The 22,534-nt window shown below is 34.3% G+C and overlaps 1 protein-coding gene across 2 annotated transcripts in view; it reads left to right on the top strand.

Annotated features, from left to right (window-relative positions):
* The window catches only part of LOC149790418 (kalirin-like), a 536,347-nt gene that overhangs the window by 200 nt on the left and 513,613 nt on the right, over window positions 1-22,534 (top strand). The window lies entirely within an intron of this gene.

The raw sequence follows: 22,534 nt of genomic DNA on the forward strand, positions 1-22,534 counted from the left end.
CACACTACTCGCATGACAATGTAGGAAAATTAGCGGGTCCTTTAAATGGTTACAATGGAATACTGTTTTAATGAATAAGCTGTAATACCGATAAAAACTTGACAGTATGAAATGGAGGGGAAATCGAAAATACAGACTGCTATTAAAACTTGATATGGAAGAGTTCACGTTTCAGCTTGGTTGCTGAAGCTGAAAGGGGAGGGAGAGTTATATAAAAGGGACTGCTGTTTAATTTATTCGTACTCATTCCTTCCCCTCAAAATGAGAAATTTAATTATGCTTTACATAATAAATTGTCGTTTTATGCAGAAATAGTATATGTACATGGAATGAATTAATTGAATGCAGTTTTACAGATAAAGTTCCAAGGGTAAAATTTTATGTTTTTCAGATTTAATCTTTCCTACATTGAATTGTTTATATTAATGAAAGGTATGTAAGTTTTAAAATATATTAATTGAATATCCAATGGATATGTATATAAGTTCGTATATTTAGCTTTAGGATGAATTATTACACTTTTAAAATTTATCATTAATGGTTTGAGGATTTCAAGCCTCATCTTTCATGATTTAAGAGTGGGTGCATTGAGAGACTGACTGTTTAATTTTGTAGAGCATGGTGGTTGGTAAAAGAAATGTTTGGCTGCCAAATAGTTTTAAAAGTATTCTTCCTCTTCCTAAAACAAAATAAAGCTAATAATATTCATGATACTGGTAGAAAAAAAGAAATCTTGTGGTAAACAATAAATAATATCTTGGCTACCATCACTCCACCCCAAAATTGAAATGGTCAGTCCCTCAAGTTATGCATATTTCGATGCACACATAAAGCATGCCTCCCTGCAGATAGCTGCAGTCAAGGTTTTGACAAGTTTTTCTGTATACTGAAAAGTAGGGCGGTTATAGGTCAGCTGCAGATGCACATATTTCCAACAGGTTGGTTTTTCAATATGCCATGAGCCATTGCTTGTTGCTGCCCTTATGATGTTTGCTTCATTCATTGTGGTGAATGCCTTGGTCTTGACCAGTTTTTGAGAAAATTCAAGTTACTCTACCGAATTAAACTCTGTGAGCATGTTGAAATATTTTTGGAGGAAAAGACCATTAATAATAGCTTTAGAACATTATGTTTATTTAAAAATCTGTTTTCTAAAGAAAGCTGGTTGCATGCTGTTCTGAAAGAAATTTTGATTCAGACACAGGTCCAGGACACTTGAGTTAAACAAAATCTCTTCTCTTGCCCTGACTTGGAATTATCTAGCCCAACAAGACCATGGGTTTTTACTATATCTTGTACACTGTTAAAACTGCTTTTATTTTTAAAAAAATAGCCGTAATTTTGTAATATATTTTTCACAATTTTGAAACAGCATTAATTTTTTTTAAAAAATATATAAAAATTACTAAACTGTTTGTCATTGTGCATTATAAAAGTATACTTTTCCCCAGAATTGTTTTTGACTGTGTCTACTAAAATAATACTTAGAAGTTTTGTTTTCTGAATGCTGCTGAAATTTAGAAAAACAGGAAAGACATTGGAGATTCATTGGTATTTTTTGATATCAGTAAAAATTGTAGTCTCAAGTTTCATAACTAGTTCATGTCATAGTACTGTAGATGTGGCACATGTACAGAAAACACATAGTCTGCATATCGTACTTAGGACTACACTGTTCCCTCCATAACTTAAGAACCCATTTATAACAATGTGTCCAGTATGAATCATGTTTTTGTTAAAAGAAAATATCAAGAAAATTGTCCTCTATCTGCTGAATGTGAATAAAATCAAAATCGGAATTGGCTGTTGCTGTGAGTTTAATGCCATTTTTAAGCACATGATAGGCTATTCATTTTGGCCAGTTTTACTGGTGGAGGAAGAACCAGGGAGAGCACCCGTAATAACCACCGACCAATGGGAAGCTACTTTAAAGCTTTCTCACATACCATCATTGTCAGAGCTAAAGACTGTAACCCATGGTGACTGGTCAAAACCGGTAAGACCACTCCCCAATCAGAATTAGTTAATGAAAACTTGATATATTGCTTGTTTTATTGCTGAAATGGCAGTTAGTGTCTGAAAAGTTAGAATCAGCATTGTGAAATTTGCAGTTGTTAAATTTTATTTTCTCAATATGTTGTAAATAATAATATATGACAAAATGTGTTATGTGTGCGATTTGGATTTTTAACGTAGCTTTAAGAATTTTTCAGTCGTGATGTCTGCAGTGTGGCAGTTTATAGTGATGTCCACCACTGGTGCATCATGCTGCAGACATGTAGTATCATGTCCCACCCAGTCACATTATAATGACACTAGGCCGACCATTCCTTATACTAACCTCTTTATGCTGAGTGCCAAACGAGGCAGCTGTTAGTACCATTTTTTAAAAAAGTCTTTGGTATGACTCACCTGGGGATCAAACCCACGACCTCCCGCATCCGAGGCAGATGCTCTAACCACTAGGCCACCTGAGCGGTTAATAATTTATGAAAATGGGTTGGCATAGCTTTGTTCCTGCATTTAACAAAGAAAGCACGTGGCATCATTGTGGAATAGTTGAGACAACTCATGGTGAGGAAACTAATTTTGAATTGACCCAATTTAGCTGAAATGGCTCTGTAGCAGTATATCCTTTATCATGCGGTGGATGTGGATTTAAATTTAGACAGTTTAGGGATTCATTGGTAAACAGAAAGGACGAATCACCATCCCATATTATTTTATATTTTGATTGTTTATTATTCTTTATGAAAACCTGTGGTGTGTGTCTGTCCATGGGTAATGTAAGATATTTTGTAGACACGGTAGAACAACTGAGGGTAATGCATGAGTGCATGTTATACTTGGATGTGTGTTATACTCGCTTTTTTACTATAGAAGATGCTGTATATGATTAGTTGGTTCATGCAGCAATGTGAACAAGGCATTCCTACTGTATCTCTCGAGCAACTCTATGCTCAGGCAGAGAAAGTGGCAAAAAATATGGATAATGACTCTAATTTCATGGTATGCCATGGATGACTAGAAATTCTAGTGCTGATTTGGAAAAACCCCCAAAATTTGCTGTCACTCTGTGAATTGGGATATTTGTCAAATGTCATAAATTGCAAATGTTACTGTGCTCTCATTTTTGTTTAGAAGTTTTTTTTAGACCCATTAAATTAATGTGTGGCACTGATTAACTGTTGTGAGTTTATTTTGTTGTATTCTGCTGTAACCAAATATGTCAACCAGTTTTTCTTTGTAATGATTGATCGATCACTGTCTAGTGATAGAAGAATCAGCAAGTGAAAATAACACAAGCTGCTTCAACATTGTTTCTTAAAATAAATGTCAGTCATTTTGAAAAAGTAGATTTTGTTTATTTTTGAACAAACAGTAAAACTGGAATGTATCTAATTCAACACAAAAGCAGAAATGTAATACACAAAGTGTTTCTGCCAAATAATGTTGTTTTACAATCACTTAAATATAGTTTATCCTGATATTTAAAGTAATTTATGAAAACAAAAGAAACCCAAACTAAATCATTACTTAGAGATATATTTATTGACATTTGTTTTCACCATGATTATAAAACGAATATTCATCTGTGTAACATGCCATCCCTCTTTCCTTTTGCCTCCTGCCATTGATTTAGATTCCTTTATTAGTTTTTTGTAGGTCCCTCTGTAGTCTGTATTCTTGCTTATAGTGCAGTAAATGTGTTGGACCTTGTTGTGAGCAGGTTATCGAGAGAGTGGTGCAAATGGATTATAATACAGTGTAATTATATCTCTTCCTTCAGGGTGAAAAATGTTTATTAGATACTTTTGTAAGTCACTGATCCCCTAACATAACCAAATTGTCAAACAGTCATACAGGTGCTGTTTGATATATTTAGCCAGTAATGCATTACCAAGAATAGGTGAGCAAGGGACAGCTCACTGTTATTCATGTAGGACATGGGTCAAGTGGGCACCAGATTTAGGTAACCAATGAAATATGAAGAACAGAGAGAATACTGTTGCCTATTCATTTTCCACCCGCTTTGCATTGTATACAATGTTTATAGCTTTCACTAAAACGGCATTTATGTGTCAGTGCTGTTTATAGAATTGTAAGAATTGTCACAAAAATCACGGCTTATATCCTTCTGAAATTCTTGTTCACTTTGTGAAAATTTCTGTCTCGAAGTCCATCAAAAGCAGATCTCTCAAGAGACATTTTGCAAAGTTAATGTGCAATGGGTAAATTCAGACTATTAAGTTGCGTATATTTCCATAGTTCTGAAGAGTTGTTGTTTTTGTTTATTATTTGAATATTAGTTGTCAGGATTTTATGTTTCTCATCATCGCCACCTGAAATTTTATTTTCCATCCTCATCTTTACGTACGTTCCCTTACTTAGACACAAAATACACACACATACACATACAGACATGTACACTCACAAACATTGTGCACAAAGGACCACTCATTTACATACCCCATGGTGTTTTAAATTGTCTGTTGATTTGATGTAAAAGCAAAGGAAAACTAAGAAATCAAACCAAAAGTTGACAGAATGGTCCACTTATTCCCATCACCGCTGTTATTCACTTTGGCAACATATTTTTCCAGCTGTTTATGTGATAAAACACAATTTTATAGTGGGTGAGATTTGGGATTTTTGATGGACAACATGATTTGACTATGCAAAATTAAGATCGACCAAGTTATTTCCTACATTTCTTTCTAAGTTTGGATCTATTCGACAATTAATTTCCCAAAATGTTCTGTAACTGAATAGTCGTTGAATAAATGCTCAGCTCGCAGTTTTCACTCTTTATAGAATCTGCATTTATTATTATCAATTAAATTAATCTTTTCCAAGAACTGGTTTGTGGCAATACTTATATGTAGAAATCTGAAATTAAAGTTATTCATTATTGTGTCGTTTGTACAATGTTTAGCCAAAACAAAAGAGTTGGTCCATTCATTTGCACCAATTGCACACCCTGGCTGCCTGGAGCAAGTTTCATGTTTACCATTTGGCTCATGTATTTTGGTTCTTATCAGATCTTTATAAATAAATGCAGTCTTTGCTCTTAGCCTCAGGAGCTAAGTTGTGTTATAAGTACTCTGTACATGGAAACTATTTCCATTTTAAAAGAGACTTTTCATTTTCTTTTTCCACTTTACTGATATCATTGAAATAAGAGCAAAGTACTGTGTAAAATTATTAGTTTGTATTTTTTTCATCAAAATGTTAGAGATCCTTGTTTAATAAGTACATACCACTTGTTCTCCACCTTACGTATGATTTAAAATTGTGTGTAGTTGCTAAATTAAGAATATCTTGACAAGTATTCCTGAAAAGTCGATAGATCACTTTTCCATTGTGATAAAAGCTCAAATAACACCATGCCAAAAGATATTTATTTAAATGTTTTAGAGGCTTTCATTTTTTTTTTCTTCTTTCTAATTTTAATAATAGTATACCTCCAAGTTTTACAGTCATTTTATAACGCATAAATGAGTGCAAGTGAATTATATTTAATCCCCCATTCTTAAAGGAAGCTATATGAATATATCTTTTTATCCTCTCTGTTTTGCCACCACAAATGGACTTGAAAAATAATGTTCGATTCCTTTTCTGTATGGTGTGAAGGTCTTGGTAGAGCAGCAAAAAGATGAAATATTTTTGGGCAAATTTAACAATTTTATCAAAGTAATTTTTCCAATAAAGGATAAAATTCTTCTGTTCCACCAGTCTAGCAATTTCTTTTCTTCCTTCAGCTTCATGTAGTAGTTAAGTTTTACCGTATCCTCCAAATTCAAAGAGAAATCTACTTCCAATGTCTTAAATTGGGCATTGAAAAGTTAATTCCAATTTTGGTACATATATTTTCGTTACAAATTTGTGTATTTCCAATTGAAATAGCTTTTGATTAAAAAAATATTGCAGTACAGACCTGATAGAGAGGTAGAGTCATTTAAAATGTGCATGGTAAATGTGCAAATGGATTAAAAAAATCAAACTATTGGATATTGTATATTTTGGCAGTTCTGAAGAGTTAGTAAATTAGAATTAAGACAGTTTGGCACATTTAGTGAATCTCTGATAATCATATAGGCATACCCTACATGTACATTACAAATGTGCCATGTTATGTTTGACCAATGGAGACAGTTTTTTGGAGAATATCAACAGTGTTACTGTACCATGGAGTATATTCAGTCAATTTTTTTCAGCTATCTCCAGTGGGTATTTTTTTAAAGCATTAGAGAAAAAAAAACAACTAAATTTTCAGTATTCATTCTAGAAAAGGAAAAAGTGACCCCCAGTGGCCCCTTCCATATAGAAAAGTTGGATCATTTATTTAGGAAAATCAGGGGTCACAAATAGCCTTACCTGTATCTTCTTTAATCAAGATATTCAAACATATGCTCATTTTTTTCTCCGCTAAATTTACATTGTCAGAATCATTCAATATTACCCAGTGCTGAACTTGAATGCAAATACACATATTGCATTCATGTGTTTAAAGGAACCACTTTCTATTGTAAACAAAACAATGGATGCAGATGCTGGTACTTTCGATTTGTAAACAAGTCATGTACACTTGCATAGTAGGCGCTTTACATTGTGGTTGTTTAAATTTGTTTCTGAATGAACTAAAGCAGATGTTTCGTGGACTGCCACATACCAGCTGCTTTGGCAAATTCCGTGTTAACTTTGTTAATACAGTGTTTCTGATTTAGGATAGCTACAGTATACAACAGACGCAAGAAAGGGTCCTTACAAATAACATACAAGTGACAAGTCATATACTGTCTTTTTTGGCTGGCGATAAGAATGGCAAGCAAAAAAAAATAGTTTTACATCCTGAATTTCCTCAAAACGTACTTTTTTAGTTCTGCAAATCCGAATTACATGAGCCATGCCATAGGTTCTCAATCTTGATTACACATTTCAAAATTGTACTGTAATTTCGATGATAAGTTCAATTACATCCTCCTTACTGCACTCAAAATGAAATATGCATTCAATTCCATAGTGTCTTTTTGATAAATGCATTTGAAAGACTTCATATTTTTCCCACATTATGATTTCAGACATTCAATAACAGAAACACATTTGCAGATGTCAACATTCTTCTCCCTCGCTTCTTCAATCCCATATATTTCACGTGGAATTGTCACATAAAACTAGTCCATAATCACAAAATTTCATAGAATAAAAAAAAAAACAACAAAAATCTGTTCATTTTAGAACAAATGGAAACGTTGTTGCAATGCGCATTTATTCACAGTATGTGCGCATTTATTCACAGTATGACTCCAAATTTCAATTATAACTAGACAAGCAATTTTCTTTCGAAAGTTATGTTGAGCATGCGACAAAGTTCAAATTTATCTGGGCGGAGTTATTTGTGCAGTAATAATGTTGTTGTGTAATGATGAATATGCGCTTGTGTATTTAGTTTGGAATGTGGCCTACATTCATTTACTTTGTTTCGTGTGGTGTATTTTGTTAATATAATTAAGCATTAGGCAGAGTAAAAAAATTAGCATATAATTAAAAGGTTTCTGCATTTGTATGGAAAAATATGAACTCATTTTGTCGGATGGATATACTGCACTCCCAATGTCATGCAGTATTTCCATTCGAAAAACTTGTTCATATTATCCCATACAAAATGTAACAAATGCAGTAACCTATAATTATCATAACAAGCATTTGTGTTGTGGATTTGTTAATTTCTTAATATTTTCAGCAGTTTATGCTTCGAGTCAGTTATTGTATTGACTGCAGCATGGTTTCTGTAATTTTCTTGTCCGCTGAAATACCCAGATGATGCTTGGGATTTTCTTTTGTGCCAGGATGTATCTCTTCTTTTATTTGTAGATATTAGTTGCCTCCATATTTGACAAGAAAATTGATGCAAACCGTATTCTAATGCTACTCAGCAGTTACTGATTCGAAGTATATACTGCTGGAAAAGGGAGCATTTCTTGTAGAAAACAATAAAACCACTACCCTACAGCTTGTGATCATAATTGACCTTTGATGTTGAGAGCCTACCGTACTGGGACATGAATTCCCTCATCCTTGAGTAACCATACTGCTCTAGTAGATTCGAGTGTACATTTCTCCTTCCTGTATACTACTATGGAATTAAATGCTGCAGTTTATTCACAGAAGATTTAATTTTATCTTCTTTGCATTTTTTATAAGGATCATGAAGCAGGTCCATAAGACGTTTTTCTGTTAGCCTATGAAATTGCTTGCCATATGGCATTTTGGCATTGAGCAGTCTATTCCGTAATCTTGGCTTGTGTGCCTGAAATCCAGTGTGGCAATATTTTTTTAAAATTTGTTTTCTTTGGTGTTTATGTGTTCTTTGGGTATCATGCAGAGAAATGTCTTGCACCGAAGATGAAGATTAACACATTAACCACTACCGGCAAGTTTATGTGGCAGGAGGTAGTAGCCTACTGCCGAGCTGTGTAATGTTAAGGTCATGTATGATACACTAAAGTGGGTGGTATTATAGAAATGTAGACAGATGTAACTCAACAATGATACCAAATAACCTGGAAGTTCTAGTTGCACTACAAAATACATTGGGAAAAACCAAATTTTTTGGACCCGATTTTTTTCCACCTAAAATTCGCCCGTAGTCTGAATCTGATTTTATGTCTGGATTTTAGACTTTTTGGTCTCAGATCAAAGGCAGACTGGTATGAACTGCAAACAGACAGATGAACCTTTGCAAAAGGTAGGATAAGATGGGCATTTGGAATAAAGAGTGGTCTTGATTAAAAAATAATGGGTCCGTTAAGCAAAAAAAAAATTCAACTTTTATCCTTTTGATAGAGTGACTGTGCATTTAAGGCCTCTGGGTTCAGAGATACGTGAATTTGGATTTACATGAAAGAAACTGAGGGCAGAGGGGAAGGTATTGAAGGGGAGATGCGCAGCTGGAAGAGTTTTTTCATCTTTCTTGATGATGTTAGTGAAACACTGTGATAGAAAGATTCATAGCCCAAGGATTATGTGCTTGTAATAGAACTGTACAAATTGGGTTGCTTGATACTTGGGACTAGTCCATTTCTGTCAGACATGTGCCTGACATCAAGAGTACTCCTGATATCTAGTTAATATTAGTGATACACTGTAATGAAAAGCTGTATAGATGAAGCATTAACTGTTCTTGACAGGGCTGTACAAATTGGATTGCTTGATAATTGGGACTTGTCCATTTCTGTCAGACAAGTACCTGACATCAAGAGTACTCCTGATCTCTAGTTAATATTAGTGGCACACTGTAATGGAAAGCTGTATAGACGAAGCATTAACTGTTCTTGACAGGGCTGTAAAAATTGGATTCCTTGATACTTGGGTCTAGTTCATTTCTGTCAGATATGTGCCTGACATCAACAGTGCTCTTCATTTTTAGGGACTAGTCCAATTTTGTTAGACAAGTACCTGATATCAAGAGTGCTCTTATATCTCATGTCAATGTTAGTGGTACACTATGATTGAAAGCATTATAACCCAAGGATTAATACAGGGCTGCACATATTAGGTTGCTTGATGCCTGTAATTGGTCCATTTCTCCATCAGATGACTAAGTTTATCCCCAGATAATGGCAATTTAAGAAAAAAAATCTTAAAAAGTTCTATTTTCTTAGCAAGATTTTCACACTGCATTTTTGTCTTTCCCAACCTCTGCAGGATCAAGCAAGTTTTCTGTCTGACAGTTTCTTATCTTAGCTGTATTGTTAGTAGTAATTAGTCTGGAATCGACTCTTAGTATGTGCCAATATTAACATGCCAGTGCAGTAATTCACAGAAAATTGTGATTGGAGACAACAAAAAAAACATGTTTCACTACTAAGAAGTTTGCTGATGCATGTCCTGGGTCTGATTTCTTCTTAACACCAGACTGGTGTTTATGTCTCCTCAGTTTGAAAAAGTTTTCAGAATTTTGTAGTATAGTCAAAAATCTTCACGGTTGCACCATTGATTCAAGTGATGGGCCACTGTGCCCACATCCCACCAATGGGTGAGGGACAGAAAATTAGGGATATAGCATAATGTTGGCTAAAATTGGTTATAGAATAGAAAACAAAGAAATAATCTTTTCTTGCCTTGGCATTTGTTGTTTTTTTTTATTTATTTTTTTATGCACAAAAGTATTGGCATGTTTGATGATCTGGTTTATCTGAAAAGTGCTGACTAAGGAATTTTCCATTCTGGATGATTATGCTCATTTCACTTATTATCATTCAGCTTGCAACATTATCTGATAGTTCTTTATAGAACATTAACTTTTTGACTAATTTATATATCTTTTTAACATTAATAATTCTTTGATTATTGCTCGGTGATGTATTCTGCAAGTTTCCAGTCGACTGCTTTTTACTGCATTTATTTTATTTTCTGGCTTCTTCATGGCAGTACCTAGGAATACCAGAAGTTAAGGTGCTCTTTGCCATGTTTTGGGGGACTGGCATTAAAGATAAGAAACATTATTTAACATTTGATAATTTGAACAATAAAGATTAGCTGTTACTTCAACAATTTAGGCAACTGAAACAGTACAATGAACAGGGTTCAATCTAAGAATGATTTTTGCACAGTTGGCACAACAGAAATATCGTTTCTTTAGAAAAATCAAGCTGTGCCAGGGTGGTGCATAAAAATGTAAAGGATATTCTATCAGTACTTATTGCACCACAACTTAACTTTTTTTCTTCTGAATGTACGGTTATAGATAGGTAGTTAAAGCATCAAAATCAATTAAATGATTATTGAAATACTATACAGCTGAAGTGCAGCAATATGAGAGTAGCAAGTTGCTTGAAAACTATGGTCTTTTACTGCATCTCTTTATTCACATTTTTTTGGGATCCCAAGTGGAACTTTTAAACACCATGGCATTACAAAGGGCAGGCTGACTGGAAAATTAAAATTTATAATAATAATAATAATAATAATAACTTTATTAACATATTAACCCCTAGCGGCAATTTTACGGGGCAGGAGGTAGTAGCCTAATGCCGAGCTCTGTAACGTCATGGTCATACATGATACACTAAAATGGGTGGTATTATAGAATGGTCAACAGATGTAGCTCTACAATGATACCGAATAATCTGGAATATCTAGTTGCACTGCAAAATACAGATAGAAAAACCTCATTTTTTCGACCCAACTTTTTTTACCCAAATTTTGCCCGGTATGAACTGCAAACAGACAGATGAGCCTTTGCAAAAAGTAGGATAAGATGGGCATTTGGAATAAAGAGTGGTCTCCATACAAAAATAATGGTTCCGTTTAGCAAAAAAAGAAAGGAAAAAAAAGAACTCCAGCTTTTACTCTTCTGCTCATGCACGAGTCAAATAGCCAACGAAAAGTGGTTTCTAACAGCTAGGCAGTATGTTATTGAAAGATGACCGGGGATTTGGTGTTTTCGAGTCTATTCAGAGATAGCTTTCAAAATGTGTTTCCTACTTGATTATCAGGCAAAAATGACAAAAAGCTCCAGGGGTTAATGTGTTAAAGTGGGTGAGACAATTAGTTCCTTGAAAATAATCCTCCCTGTGTGTCCCAGCATATTTACACAGACTACATGTACATAGTTGTGTGCAAAATATATAAAAAAATAATAGTTATAAAATTTTATAAGCACTTACCCCAACTGTATACAGTGTGTATATACAGTAAAAAAAATAGTGAGACGTTAGTATAGAAGGTCTGGGAATTTATACATTAAGTAGTAATATATTTGTCAAATCAGACAGGCGCCCCTTTTCATCCCTTGAATTAGATTATACTTAAATGCTTATATGTTTGTACTTTCTGTTATTTCCTTTGGGATTCTATTTGGAATTAATGACTGAATATTGAAAACTTTTCTTAAAGAGTTTGTGACCTTGGGGATCTGAACTTGCTCCAAAATATCACATTTGAACTAAAATAAATTGAGTACAACATATATTTATTTTAGAAATATAGAGCTTTTTATATTTGTTTGCATATTAAAACAGTTTGTCAATAAAAGTTATCAAGACTGAAAGATAAATAGTACATGTTAATAGATATCTAAATGAGGAAAGAAGGGACTGGTTAGAATGTGGATATAGTTAAAAGAACAAATACACCTGCATGTATGGTAAACTCCGATTTATGCATATTCTACTTACCTGTGTCTCACAGTTATGTGAATTAAATATTGACATCCAAGCAAAGAAAAACACCCTGAGACGCACATCATTTTTGTTGTTGTTGTTGTAGGGTTTAACGCCATTTTCATCACAAGATATGCTATACATAGCAGCCAGTATTAATGGTGGAGAAAGAACCCGGGAAAACCCCAGGAAGAACCACCGACCCATGAGAAGCTACTGGCAAGCTTTCTCACATACCCACATTGGCCACATCAGAGACTCAAACCCACACAGACAGAGGTGAGATGGCAGTGATCCGTAATGGAGAGTGCTTTAGACCACTCGGCAACTCAGGGCCCCTCATTTTTGTATGCATATGATTGTGCTGCATAGGTTCCCATGCAGGAATCACCATTTTTGATTTGTTTGACTTTGTTGAAGATTTGGCGCCTCATTGATGGCTTGATTCAAGTCCCAGTCTCAGGAATGCAGTATATGCATGAATTGGTAGTTTAGTGTATAAAAATAGATAACTAGATTGTTAGCCAAGTGTTTTGTAAATGGCTCGATTTTTAAGAAAGAGTGATGTTTATGTAAAAGACGTTAAACAGAAAAATTAAACATCCTAGAACAAAACTGTACTAACTTAATTTTTTGAATCATGTTGCAATATATCATAATTTTTTTCTTGATATACATTTCCACATAAAGTTCAATTGATCATGCAGATTTTAGTAACAAATTCAGTAATAAAACAAGGTAAAACTGAGTCCCTCACTGAAATATTCCAATGTCAATAAAGTTTGTCTTTGATTTTTCATGGGGAGTGTTGTGAACACTCATACTTCTGTTTCCGCTTTCATGTCATCCCTTTTTTCCCCTTGAAATTGGAGATGTGCATCTAAACAATTTTTGACAAGCCAATTGTTGAGACTGGTTTGAGGACACTTAACAGCATTTTGATTCTTTAAATTATTTTCCAAACAGAATGTATGTAAGCCAGTCTTGTAATAATCATGGATGATGAACACCACTTGTGGGTGCTACATTTTCAGCTGGCTGACCATTAGAGATGAATGCTTTTTATTTCCTGAAGCACATGAAGATGTACCTTTATTTACCATCACATTTGATCGTTCACCATTTTCATACTTGTATGAAACTGATTTGTTCATAGCGTATTTTCATTATTTGTGGCAAAATAGTTAAGATTGTGGTTGTGTCTGTCACAAATTAATGGTGAATATTAATATAATTATAGTTATGATCCCCATGTCATATATTTGACATGTGTCATGTGTGCCATCATCTAGTCCAAATGGTTTGTTAAATCACAAAAATTACATGCTATGTTTTAGTTATTTGCTAGTGTATGTGAATGTGTTAAGTATTCCATTGCAAGACTGAATCAACCTGTGATTTTCAAGAGGCCATGCATTTCCTGTCTGATCTTGATGTAATTTCTCAAGTCCACTAAATATTTTCTTGTTTGTTGAGTGTGTTTTATGTTTACTCATCGGGCTCACTCTAATATTTGCCTGGTTGTTGGCATCCCACCCTGCCTAGTATATCAACAGTGCAGTAAGAAAACTGAAGGCTTCACTATAAGTGCTTCCTTTTTTAATCATTATGCTGTGCATTGTCAGTATGATGCCTTTCACAGAACCAACTATAGTCCAAGAAGTATCATGCTACTTTTGTTAGAGCTTTTAGATTGCAACTTATACAACAATTACCAGTTGACATTTACTATAAGGTACGGACCATTTCATTTTTCGGGGATGCACTGACTTTTGTTTGAGCTGAAATATTTTAATTTCTTTTATCTTGAGATATTTAATAATTTTTGCAACTAATAGATATAACATGTACTATGGTGCCAGGCTTCTGCCACAGAACACTGAATTGTTGGTTGTCTGTATAATTGTGGTATACTGTTGCACCTATCTGGAATACCACGGTACCAAGCTATGTTGGACGTATCAAATACATATCAAATTCTTGGTGGCCCCTTTTGGAAACCTTGTTGAGTCATTCGCCCCATCAGGTCCAATCCTAGATTGAACCCTCTTTACAATGGATATGAAGGAACATTACATAAAAATGAATATTGTTACGTTTTATTGTAGTACAGTCTAGTACCTAATAATGAACAGTACAGTATAGTCCTTCCCACATAATTATATGCACTGCCCTTAGCATTGTAGACATTTGAGAGTGGAAAATGACAAAAATATAAAACTGAAAAATGGGACATGTAAAATATTGCTCAGAACAAGTCACTTTTCTAGTGTCACTTGTGCAGATTAGTGCCTGGTTACAGATATTTGCACATCTCCATATGGTCTTTCTTCTTTGTTTTCAAATTTGCACACTGTATCGCCAGGTGAAACAATATTTCCATTATTCTTTAGTGATCTAGGTATGCACACTTTGAGAATGCATGTACTGTATATACTGGCTTATAAGTTTGTTAGGAGTACTTCATTGAATAAACAAGATATACTCTGATTTGCTTGTACATTATTTGAAGGCAGATCAGGGTCTGTGTTGTTTGCACCTGACTTATAAGCGAGTACATACAGTAGTACCAAAGAACCTATTGGATTTATTAGATAAATTTGCTAATATTATAAAGTCTGCCAGTTGAAACTTGAATAAAAGTGATTTCAGTGCCGATTTGTTTAATCAAATAATTGATTTTGTTTGTCATATGAGTCAGGCAGATAATTTAAATCAATGTGGCTATTATTTCAACCAGGCACATGCCATATTCAAATGCATTTTATCTTGTGTCACCTGCTGTATGTTGTTAGGTTAATTGTTTAATTTGTACCAGCAAAAGCTGCTGTAGATGTTAAAGTTTGATTTTGTCATTGTATCTGTGATTTTCTTACTCTCTTATTTTTATAATTTTTTTCTGTGATTTTCATACCCTCTAGTTTTTATACATTTTCAGTATCTTTTTTTAGTACTTTATCTGATGGACAGATAACTGTTTATTTTTATTAAAAATTGGCAAAGATTTATTCTTAAGAGGAAGCTATATTCATAAAAATATTTGTTGTTAGAAATTATTGATAAAATATAACGCATTAATTACTTGTGAAAATTTTATGTCACTAACATGCTGAATTTTGATTTATTCAGTGGAAATTCAAGGACATTAAAATCATTTGCTTTGCAGTATTTAGAAATGCGAAAGGAGTTTGTTGTTGTTGTTGTAGGGTTTAACACCATTTTTCAGTTCAAGATATGCTATACATGGCAGCCAGTATAAATGGTGAGGAAAGAACCCGGGAAACCCCAGAAAGAAACACTGACCCATGAGAAGCTACTGGCATGCTTTCTCACCCACATTGGCCAAACCGAGACACGAACCTTTGCAGACGAAGGAGTTTGTAAAATGAGAGTCCAGAATCAGATGCTATAGATTATTAACATGCTTTAAAATAACTTTTAAGTTTTTGAACGTGTGTGTTTAGCATGCCAGATATTTTCCAGAGTCGAACACAAAAATAATTTTTTGATGTTCAGCTATAGGATGACTGTCAAGTTTGGACACATGTTCAAATTCATCTGTTGCAAAATCTAAAACTAGTGTTCCCTCTTTATCATATGGTTATTGGAGTCCATAACGGCAGACTGCATTATGTACAAAACTGTAGTATAACAGCTAGGAATGATCAAACTTTAATAAAGTAATAACACAGTAGTTCTAGTCTGTTACTGATGAATGCAGTATAGTGGGTGTAAAGTGTTGAATTTTGAATAGTATTGAACCTTAAAGCTGAATGCATTGAGCAATAAGATTTTATCACATTTAAGCCAGAAAAGTCACTTTGATCTTTCTTCTTTAATCCACCCCCCTATGTCACTGTTAAACTTGAAAGGCTAGCATCCATGACTCATTGAGATTTGACCAGGGCATTGCAATGCTGTCCTGAGAAAGTAAGCATTTGAGTTACCAACCATAAGCTGATAGGAACCCATGTCAAATTATCCATTTCAAATGGAAATTGATATGCAACGTAGGTCAGAGATTCTAGAGTGTTCAGAATCTGACAAAAGAAATGATTATCTTAGGAAAATTTAGGAACCGCTGTGTACAGTTGGTCAGAGTAAATTAAGGTGTACACTTCAGAAGTAATGTGAATTTAAAGTGATGACCTTGGTTGAAATTCTTTAGTCTGAAAATCCTGAGAGAGGAGAAGTTTGGCTCCGAGGAAGCCCAAAAAGAATAGTGCCTTCCTCGTTAAAAAAAAAAGGGGACCAGATGTCTGTCTTGTTAAAAAAAGACAGGTTTTAGTGCTAGGATGCACAATTTTAGAAAGAGAACAGCATTAAGGAAACAGTTTTCTGGGAGAGACAGGACAGTCCAAAGATGGAAGTCAGAAGTCTGGAAATAGATGACATGTTTAGAATAAAGGACTAGGAAGTCCAGGAACAGATGAAGCATTTAGAATAGGAAGACTAGAGAATAGGAAGATGTGATACAAGTGTCAAGAGAGGATGGTGATGCAATCAGTCATGGACATTGCACTCTTTTCAACACTTTTTATTACGATGAAATAAATCCAAATGAGACACTGCTATTAAGTTCAGTTGACATAACTTAGATTGAATTGGAGTTACCGCTATTAATTGTTATTGATTCAGTTTTGTTATTTTTCTGTTGATATTCTATCTTTCCACTCCCACCGGGCTATAAAATCGAGGGAGGTCATTCCCTAGATAACACCAGCTAAATCTATTTAACCACCCCTCTTACTAAGAGGGCGATGTTACAGTGAGTATGATAAAAAGTTTAATGATTACATCATATGCAAGTGTAACACCAGTCAAGCATATAACAATAATTTTGGTTCATGTATTCGTTTACTTTATTTACCATATACGTGGGGACACCGTATTTGTTGGGACTCCATAAATTAATTTTTAAATGTATTTTAAATATATATTTTTTCACTTCATCATAAAATGGTTACGGTTGACTTTAGACTGAATCAAGTGCATCCCAAGCTTACTGAATACAGTGTGTTCATTGCCAAAGAATTATGTGACAATCCATTTCATTGGTTGTCATAAATGTCTTTCTGATTTTGATTTGCTTCCATACCAGGCAAGAGTAGATTCATAGATGGTGTAAAGAAGAGAGGATGAAATCTTGGGCGAAAAAAGTTCTGCCTTTAATTCCTAAGTAGTATACATGGGCTACTGGTGACCAAGTAGTCTAAGACGCTTGCCTTCACAGATCACACCCATCTCATATATTTGCATGTGAGTTACAGTCTCTTAACCAACGTGTTAATGTGAGAACGTTTGCTGGTAGCTTCCTGTGGGTCAGTGGTTCTTCACAAGATTTACTGACTGCCATGTGCTGAAAAAATAGCCTTGACAGAACAGAACCAAAGTAGTGTACAGGGAGGAACAATGTAGATGGAAATGTCCAAAATAAATTCTAGAGAGGACCAGTTACAACAAGCATGTGGAATTCAAATCCCAATATAAAAGGCCCATGGCAGGTGAGGCTGACAATGATTACAGGCACTTGCTTTGTGGATTTATTAAATTATTAATATTTATTTATTAATTATTTATTAATTTCTGCAATAAATATTCACTTTTATATATTATATTATTATATACTTAGAATCAGTTGTTGATTGAGTATAGCACAGATTACTAGTTTCCATGTCAATTAAAATAACTGTTAATTAGCAGACAAGGTAATTGGCTCTAGTCAGGCTCCACAACAACAACTTCAAAGTGTGCAATGCTGGAACCACTGCAAATATGGGTCATATCGATACCATATATTCTCCGCTATAAGACGATACCAACTGCAAATTGCACAGACCCAGATTTGCCATCACATAATTGGGCCATTGGGTCCAACTTTACATTTCTGGAATGAACACTGTAATAGATGTACAAACTAAGCTTGGTGTATTCTTTCAGCCCATGGTGTCATACATTTGATTGTGCAAGTCAAGTACAGTGTTTAGTTAGCATCATGGGGGTGGGGGCTCCATAGTGATGTTGCATTATATCCATAGTTGTTATACTGAATGGGCATTATGATGAGGGTCACATGCAGAATGGTTGCAGAATTTGATCAGTATATGTACTCAAAGTGGAGATATATCAGAGCAGTTGGAGCCTAGTTGCAAAGATCCTTATCACAGAAATCATTGTTAAAGGTATGTAAAATCTGGAATACACTTTAATGGTCTGGACTAACATGGAAATAACGATGCTTTTGTCAAGGATGTCAGTTTATTTCTTTACTTTATGGAAAAGACTGAAGTTTTATTGTTTTACAATTATGCTATTAAAAAATAATCCTGTATTGAAACTTCAGTTACAAGTTATTTGTCTTCTACAAAGGTGGAAAAGCTTCTTTGAGGAGGTTATTCAGTCAGATTGGAAGACTAAATAAATAACTTTCAGTATTTGATGCTGCCTGCTCTTCAGATTCACCAGTGTGTTCTTTTATATCTGATAAGACTTGTAAATTGCACGTGTAGCTGTGAAAAGAATGTAGAGCTTACAGTGTAGAAATAAACTCCATATATTAGCACATCAGCACATAAAAGAATATTTAGTGTCAAGACAATGTGAGTAAAATGCCTGGAGAAAATCTGCATTGTACAGCCCAGGAATTGAAGCAGCAATCAACTGATAGTTATACTGCTCTGGTGGCCTAGTGGTTAGAGCGTCCTACTTGGATGTGGGAGGTTATGGGTTTGATCCCCGGCCGAGTCATACCAAAGAGTTACAAAAAAATGTTACTAGCAGTTGCCTTGCTTGGCGCTCAGCATTAAGAGACTAGTGTTAGGACTGGTTGGCCTGGTGTCAGGATAATGTGACTGGATGGGACATCATGCTACATGTCTGCGACATGATGCCTCAGTGGTAGGCATCACTATAAACTGCCACACTGCAGACATTGTAGCGATATGACTGAAAAATTGTTAAAGCTGCGTTAAAAATCCTAATCAAATCCTAATGACACACACACACACACACACACAACTGATAGCTATTCTGGCTTGCAAGCTCTGACCAAGTATGGCTTCAGATTGGCAAAAGATTATATTTGCAATCAGGGCTGGTGCAAGGGTGTTTTGTGTCCTAGACGAGCCTTCCATCTTGTCTCCCCCCCCCCCCCAGGGCATCATTTATAAACTTTAAAAAATGAATACTGCATAATATGGCATCATTAATTAGTATTAATACACAATTGGCTTGATATTTATTGATTTCATTATTTAGTCTACATATTTAATGTCAGTAAACGAATAACCTGACAATATCGACATTGTTATTATTTTCACTTTGAACAACATATCATGAATCTTAAAATAAAGTTTTGGGCATGCCTTTTTTGCGCTCCCAAATCTTGAAGCCCACGGTGGCTGCCTAGTTCACCTAGTGATTAAATTTACCCTGTTTGCATTTAATTTCAGACATTAAACCTTAGAGTTTCTAGTACTTATACAAAGCATGTGTTTTTTGATTGTCATTACAAAATTATATTTTTTTCTAATAAATTAAAAAAAAGTTGTCAGTTAATAACTCAAATGCTTAACAGTACATGTATATAATGTCCCAAAGTTGACCGTGTTGGGTATAAACTTGAACCTTGTGTTTTCCAAAAAAAGTCATTCATGTAATGTTGAACTTACTCAAGTGATGTTAAATACATTTACTGGTACATCAGTTTCACAGCCATGACATGTACATGTACATCAATTTCACAGCCATGACAAATACATGTATAATGATTTCACTGCCTAATTACATGTACTGGTACATCAGATTCACAGCCATGACATGTACATGTACATCAGTTTCACAGCCATGACAAATACACGTATAATGATTTCACTGCCTAATTACATGTACTCGTACATCAATTTCACAGCCATGGCAAGTACATGTACATCAATTTCACTTTAGTCAAAGGGGGATGTTGGGGTGATTCACTAAGGTATGACAGGTTCCATAAAAAATACCTCAAACCAAATGTTGACTAATGTTTTGGCTAGGCACTGTTTCGTTTGCATACAAATGCATGTACTGTATACAGTACCATACAGCCTTATCTTGTATAACTCAGCTAATTTTATTTGAAAAAAGGAATCTTTAGTTCTTTGAATTTCTGAGGTTTCTTTTATGCATAGGGACTGTATTTGGAACTTGAACTTGAAAGGGGAATTTGACCCCATGATCATTTTATTTCCTTAGCCACAGGGGAATTTCTAGAAGTATGTTAAGCCATAGGTGTGTTTGTTGTGTTAAGGTCTACCACACTGATTCACACTGATTCATTCATAACTTGTCCTTTAGTGCTAGGCTAATTTTCCCTCCCTAAGTCATGGAGGGGGTAATCTCACAAGCAGTTTTTCAAGAAAAGAGGGTTTGAACATAGTTATTCAAAAGTTTTACATTGCCTAAAGGTAAAAAAATATGTTTAAACTAATTTTTGGTTTGAGGAAAGTTGCAGCACAAGTATATTTTGAGAAAAAAGTAATTTTTTTTGTTTTGATAATGAACGGATACTGAATGAAGTGTTGTAACCAAAAGCAACAAAAAATTAATGGAGAGAGAGAGAGAGAGAGAGAGAGAGAGAGAGAGAGAGAGAGAGAGAGAGAATGTCATGCCACTGGTAAATAAATTTTCATATTCCTTCCTTATTTGTGTTTTTGCTGAAATCAGGCACATATAAATGATGATTCAGTGTTAATGTTACTATTTAATATCTACACATATTTTGATCAAAGTTGATCATTCACCAAATCTCTCTTTTCCCAGTAATCCATCCAGTAGCTTTCAAATTAACATGTCTTTTAATGATAGGTCCAAGGGATCTGTTTGATATGGTTTGGTTAAAAACAAAGATAGGTTTCCAAAAGTTCTGAATTAACATGCCTTTTAATGATAGGTCCAAGGGGTATGGCTGATAAGGTTTGATTAAAAGCAAAGATAGACTTCCAAAAGTTTCAAATTAACATACATCTTCTAATGATAAGCACAAGGGGACTGCTTGATAAGTTTTGTTTAAAACAAAATGGGTAATGAATGAAGCTTTATCATATCAAGAAAATCCCCAAATTGCTAAAAGTTGGTAAATGTTGAGGATGTGTTCATAATTAAGCAGGGCTTGTAATGGGAGAATTATGGTGTTGTATGTGGATTCTGACAACATTCGTGTACTACATTCTCTTCATGTCTTGTAAGAAACAAATACATCTATTTTATTGTCTTCATTACTCTTGTGGTAAAAATAAATATAGTACTACATACTTTACTCTTGATTTTTTGTAACAGACAAATACATGTACATCTGTTATGAATCTGCAGTCTTAAACAAAGTAACTGAAATGAGGAAGTTCACTAAGCTTCAAAAAATAATTTATTTCCCGTGAATTCAAAGTGATTATTTAAAAACTTTCAATATTGTGAGTTAAATCCCAAACCATGTAGTCCTAAAAAGTTCTGTCACAAGTCCAGAAGTTAGAGTATTCTGAATGAATTCCAGTGGTGTTCCAAATGAATTCCAGTGTTGAAAATGCTGATGTACCAGTAGCCTGGAATAGTGTTGATTTGCTAACAGTCTTGATGTTTCACAATGATATAATCCAAAATACCATGAAATGAATCCACAGTAATACCAAAATACTCGTTTAATCTGAAAGCATTAATGAGCACTTTGTAATTCCAATGAATAACTTAAATAAATCCTCTCAAATTAACATTTTTGGAATGTTCTAGGATCAGAATCAAGGCTGTATCAAAACCAAGTAAACATGTTTAAATAAAAAAGACATTTGACATGTAGGCCATAAAATAAAAAAATTGATTTAATTGACTTCCATTTATTCCTCCCATCAATAGTGATCACAGTAATCAGATGGGATTAGATAAGGAAGAGTTGTCATTCTTTAATTTTTGTCTTTTGCTTTCACCGCATCTGTAAATAGCAGGACCAGAGTTCTATACAAAAATTTGACAAATTTTGTATTTTTCTTCTTAGTCATGAACTAATTGCGTTTTGTGAAGTTTGTTATGATATTTTGTGCAAACAGTGGAACACAAAACTTACATTATCAGACTGAGTCATAATCATCAAGATGCTAATCATACATCTTTGAACACATCATACAGCTCGTGATTAAGCAAAGTAGTATTGGATTATATGGCTCCATTTGAGTGAATGTTATAAGGATCAAGTGCTTTCATTAAGTTGAACTGTTAGCAGTTGATTACACACACCGGAGCAAAACCCTGACATCTTTGAGCTAAATGCTTAAAACAGTTTTTCTTAATTTGAATCTATTTAAAATAACTTTATGTTTCTTTTGTCTATTTGTCTGTGTGAA

This window comes from Sinohyriopsis cumingii, chromosome 10 (assembly GCF_028554795.1).
Source record: "Sinohyriopsis cumingii isolate HCF-2022 chromosome 10, ASM2855479v2, whole genome shotgun sequence".
In the NCBI taxonomy this organism is placed as follows: Eukaryota; Metazoa; Mollusca; class Bivalvia; order Unionida; family Unionidae; genus Sinohyriopsis; species Sinohyriopsis cumingii.